This window comes from Haplochromis burtoni, unplaced genomic scaffold (genome assembly GCF_018398535.1).
Source record: "Haplochromis burtoni strain Fernald_Lab_line unplaced genomic scaffold, NCSU_Asbu1 Contig_12, whole genome shotgun sequence".
NCBI classification, from domain to species: domain Eukaryota; kingdom Metazoa; phylum Chordata; class Actinopteri; order Cichliformes; family Cichlidae; genus Haplochromis; species Haplochromis burtoni.
In genome coordinates, this window is record NW_024582373.1 from 2,238,933 (window position 1) to 2,244,789 (window position 5,857).

General features: G+C 37.4%; 1 long non-coding RNA gene across 1 annotated transcript; it reads left to right on the plus strand.

Annotated features, from left to right (window-relative positions):
• The first annotated feature begins 20 nt into the window (after positions 1-20).
• LOC121812618 lies at positions 21-2,567 on the plus strand. Its single transcript, XR_006053201.1, has 2 exons — positions 21-444; positions 666-2,567. It is a non-coding gene; the product is annotated as an uncharacterized LOC121812618 (long non-coding RNA).
• Positions 2,568-5,857: the final 3,290 nt, after the last annotated feature.

A 5,857-nucleotide genomic window follows, 5' to 3' on the forward strand; every position in this document is an offset into this window, starting at 1 on the left:
CATTCGGGTAGAAGGTGAGTTTTAGTATCCAGAGTATTCAAAACTTCTTTGTCCACACGTTTCGCAGTTCTTTCACACTTCTTTAATCTGACTTATGTCTGCCAACATTTGTCAAGCAACCAGAGGACATGTCTGCATGACTTTCCGCAAGAGTCTGTTTCTTAGACCATGCACAAGTGAGGAGCACTGCTTTCCACCAATGTTCATGACGACCTTCTGAATGACTTCAAAGGTGTACTTAAGTTCCTTTGGATAGTCTATGTTGAGGGCAAAAAGAAGACCCATCAGCATGGAAATGGCACTCAGGACATCCCTCAGATTAGACAGGATTACTGCCGCATAAAGGACAACCAACACATCGATGATGCCTTTTTTTTTCACCATCACAATGCCAACTTTCAACTCTTAGTAAACGTGTCTTCAATATCTGTGGGTTATAAAAGGGTTCAAAGACAAAAAGAACAAAAAAATATTTACCATACTTGACTTAGAAAAATACACAATGTCCCTTGTGCTTTAGAATTCATGTCTTTCCAAAGAAGAGCCATACTGATGCCTTGGATGATGGTGATTGATTTTGGGTAACACTCATTAGTTGTTGAAGTTTTTTTCAGAATGAGATACGCACCCCCATGTTACAAATCCATTTCTTGCTTTAAACAAAGACCATGTTCATAATTAACAGAGCATGTCTTCATTTGCAGAATGCAAACAAAAATTTAAATTTAAATTTACCTGTGCTAAATATTGGCTGTGCTCGGAGTCAAATGTAACTGAGAATACATGAAATGTGCAAACTGAAGCTAAACTGCAGGATCAGAATGTGGCTCCACAGACAATGCTTCTTTAATCAGTAACAGATTTTTTTTCCTCTTATATTAACAGCATGAAAAAAGAGCAGGTTGGCTGGACAGGTTGCATAACTGGCACTGAATATCAACATCCACCTTTACCCAGCTGTCCAATGACTCTGGGCCAGTGACCTTTAACTGCTTACCCAGTCTACACAATCTCTTTTCCAGGGTCCAGGACATTTCACCAAAGTATTGCCCCCGACAGCTGTAGTAGCCACTGCAACCCCTTAAATAACCTAATATCTCAGCCATTACAATATACAATGTGAGAAATCAAACGCAAAGCTGTAGTGAACAGTACAGCAGCGAAATGTCAAAGACCCTGGTGAAGACATGAGTAAACACAAGAAACTAACATTAATGCTAGTTTGCCAGTTAGTATCTCTGAAACCCAGACCAAATCCAGTGTCACAGATCTCATAATAATACATTTGGTAAGGAAAGAGTATAGATTTTATCTTGTGGCATCCACAGGGAGTAGGGTGTTAACCCTTTGAGTTAAAGCCTAAAGTCTGCACTTCAATCACATCTTGATTGTTTGATTTAAATCCACTCTGGTGGTGTAATTATTGAATTAACTAAAAGAAACGATGCTAACCTTCACAGTCTTGAAAGTGTGTGAGGGATCTTCCTTAAGAAAATGAGGTCCTCTGTCCTCTTCCTTTGTGTAGAGCTCTGGTCAAAGAAGTCAAAAAGAAAACAATAAAACTTTTTAAACAGTATTTATGAAGCATGTAGACAGCTACAAATTCACAGCTTTTTGCTAAATAATTCCATCAATATATGATTATCATTGGAGATAACTGGGTCAATTACACCTGTCTTGTTTGTTTTAATATTTTTGATATCTTTTAATTTGAGTCAGGCTGATCAGCACATTCAAGCAGAATATGATACCCAACCTATCACCAATATACACCGATTCTGTAAAAGTTAACACACTAAGTGTCCAGTTGTGAAATATGATGACAGACTTTACTTATCAGCTTTCTTTGAAAGAGTTCATCAGTTGAACTGGATAACCTAAAACTTAAACAAAGGAGAACATTTAGCTGTTGAACACTTACATCATCATCGAAGCATTTTATGAGCCTATAGCCCTGCTATGCCGCTCTTGGTTTTGTACAGTTCCATGAACCTCTCCATATTGGTCAAGCACAGCAAAGTGGGACCCTTTCAGGTCAACAGATGTGAGATTCTGCTTCAGCCTGAGCAATGGAAGAAGAGGGGTGGGGAGTACAGGCAGAATTTTTAAAAAATGCTTTGAGATCTAAATTTAAGCAAACTGTCATCTGAGGCCCATTAGAGAAAACACACACACACATAAGCAAACAAACAAAAAGATGCACGTTATCTGCTGTTCAGCGAACAAGCATGTTCAGAGAACAACAAGCTCTGTCTTGAAATCTTTTAAAGTAGAATGAGTGTGAAAACGACTCTTATGTGACAAACCTTCAGTTATGGATTTTATTACAACCACAAGACCCTAAAAAGTCTGCTCCATTGCTTTTGTTAATGAATCATTTGTTGGTAGCGTTTCTGAATATTTAGTTTATGCCACCTGCATGTGATCATCGATAGCGCAATATTACTTACAATATAATCTGTGGTGTTTCCCGTATGAAAAAATACACAAAAGGTAACTTACCATTTGACTCCATTGACAAAAATAAATGCCCAGCATCAAGTTTGGCTTCACAGACCTAAAATAAAATAAAGATATATGTTATAATTATATTGTTGTATGTAAACAATGTTATTATTGTTACAACACAGGGAATGCTGTTAAATTAAAAGCTAAATTATGCACACACACACACACACACACACACACACACACACACACACACACACACAATCAGAAACAACCCAAGGGACTTCTGCAGTATACCATGCCAAAAATCAGTGTCTCTGATACCAATTATTAGTTATTATTCATTATTAATTATTAGTATGGAAACTCACACAATTTGGTCATACTGATCACAAGAGTTCAAAAATATGGAGCTGTTGTTAAGCATAAAGTATTTCAGGGAAAGTAATAATTGTACAATATCATTACTGCAAGAAATAATCACACTGGAGGACAATCAATCTGATAAAAACTAATATAATGCTGGTTTGTAGACCATATTTTGTCTCAATCCTCAGTGCACTCTTGCAGCTTAGCATGCAGCAGTAAATAACAACTTAAGTGATTACATAGGGGTAAACAGATGACATCAAGCATAGCAGTCCTGCCAAAAGTTATTTTTGAACCCAGTCAGTTATTGGAAATATTGCCAAAATGAACTTCCACCAAAATACAACAGCCTGTGAACTTGAAAGAAATTTACAAGTACAGAGACAATATGAAATGAGCTTTATTAATTAGCTGAATTAGCTTGCTAATATCGCAACAGTGGTTGAATGTGAAACCTTAAAGCTAGAGGCACAATACTTTTGATTTTGTCCGTGCTACATTAAACCCATAAAAAAGGCCATATGTCAGTTTATTAGGTTAAGTTTTGTCATGACACACAAGCTGGACCTTGTCGGCTAAAGTTACATTAGCTAAAGCAAACATTTAGGTAAAATAGAAAAAGACGCCTCATGCCATTAATTCAAAACATGTTCCAACTTTTGTAGCTCTCTTTCCTTATAGTTGCGACCAATGTTACTCACCTTGAAAGCAGATTCCAATGAAGACAGTTAGAAAACGTCCGATTAAAGTGACCATGTTGTTAACCGCTAATTCCCAAGAGGGTTATTGATCCCCTGTTGATCCTCTACCCAATCACACAAGCCAAGGTGTGGGTCACAATCAGCCAAGGTTTCGAGTTAACCCATTGTAAAACCTGACCCCACCTTATCATGTGATTTACTGAGATCAAATGGCCCAGGATGTGAGAGAAACCTAAAGAAGTCCAGACGCTTTTCTTTCCAAGCTCCATAGACTACGATGACTTGAATGACTGAGAACCTTCACAGACATTTTGGACCAGCAGCTGTTTCTTTCCTTCTTCATACTTTTACTTTATGTCTTTCTGGTATAAGTTAACCTTGGTTTCATCTGTACAAAACTTTTTGTAAAGCTGTTCAGATTCTTTTAGATGTTTTCTAGCAAAGTGTCATTTGGCCTTCTTGTTTTTGAGTGTGACCAGTAGTTTGTTGTCTATTATAAACCATCTGTATTTTAATTTTTGAAGACGTCTGTTGACCGTAGATCATGATATTGTTACGTCTACCTCCTTGATAGTGTTCTTGACTTGATTAGATGTAGTTTTGAAGCTGTTTTTCTTCACCATGGAAATAATTCTGTGATCACGCACTTTAGTTCTCTGTGGTCTTTCAGGGCTTTCATTAGTCCTGAACTGGTCAGTTTACTACTTCTTTTTAAGAATTCTGCTGTCTCTCTAATAGCTTCATTTTGTTTCATCAACCTAATGATGACCCCTCTTGCTGGTATGGACATTTCTTTGGTCTTATATTCAAAATTACAGGAAAACTTATAAAATACAACCACAACACTTCAAATCAACTCCAGATATTATGTTTGCTTCATTTGTCATGAAATGAAAGGCCTACACTGACCATGAAAGTTCTTATCATTCAACTGATAGTAAACTTTTAGTCCCTGAAAATGGGAGACTGTGTATAAAACACCCAGTACGAAATGTTCCCTAAAGTTGTCATGTTCATATCACTTTATGTGTTAGATCAGGACAGAACTGAAAGACATTAGTTTAAGTTTTAAAACAGAATTAACCAGAGAATTCAGGCAATTTGTCTTGACTAACTGATTATTTCACTCTACATTAATGTTAACATCAATGTAGGCTTATTTTTTTTTTGTCATGACTGCCTGCAGGTTTCCCCAACCTTATAAACAGTTCATCTATATAATGACTGAAAATGGTACCACTGACTAACAATGGGTCGTGAGGTCATTGTTAGGCAATGGTACTAGTTTCGGTCTGAAGAAGTCACTGGGATGGGTGAAGAAACGTTTCTCACAGAGAAAACGAAACATCCAGATGTTGTTGGAATGTTTTAAATTAATAATCAGCTATTTGAGAAAACCCCTTCCCACCAAACTTCAAATCTTACTTTACTTACTGTCAGACCTACTCTACATTGTTTTAAAGCTTAGCAGTGTTCCATGAAATATTTTCTTGTAAAATCAATACCATATCTTTATCAAGTATATTTCCCTTTTACCATTTATTCATTCTAACATAAGCTAACATGCCTTTTGTAAACAGCACAACCTTCCAGGACCTCGGAGCCTCTTGTGATACCTCGAGTTGCAGTGAAAAACGAAACATCCAGATGTTGTTGGAATGTTTTACATTAATAATCAGCTGTTTGAGAAAACCCCTTCCCACCAAACTTCAAATCTTACTTTACTTACTGTCAGACCTACTCTACATTGTTTTAAAGCTTAGCAGTGTTCCATGAAATATTTTCTTGTAAAATCAATACCATATCTTTATCAAGTATATTTCCCTTTTACCATTTATTCATTCTAACATAAGCTAACATGCCTTTTGTAAACAGCACAACCTTCCAGGACCTCGGAGCCTCTTGTGATACCTCGAGTTGTTTCTCGGATGTATCTGAGTCCAGATGAGCTCAGGAAACTCCGCTTTAAGCCCACCGTAGGCACCATTCAGCTGTCAGAGGGCCATGAAGCCAAACTGAACTGTTCCATTGAAATTCCTGATACCAGACTGGAGCCCGCCATCCTGTGGGTGAAGGATAGTAAGGAGCTGTCGCCAAACATCCATGTGGTGATGAATGAGCTCCACTCCATCACAGATGGGGTATCAACTCTCCTCTCCACTGTCATGTATGTATCACATGAAGGTGAAATGTGTGTGATATGACAGGTTAGGTACATAAACTGAAGTGTCCTTATGCATTACATATTACAGCATTAAACATGTGCAGAGAGTGGATGCTGGAGATTATCGATGCCGACTGAGTATCAGCAACATGTTGGTAGAGTCTGATCCGATCAG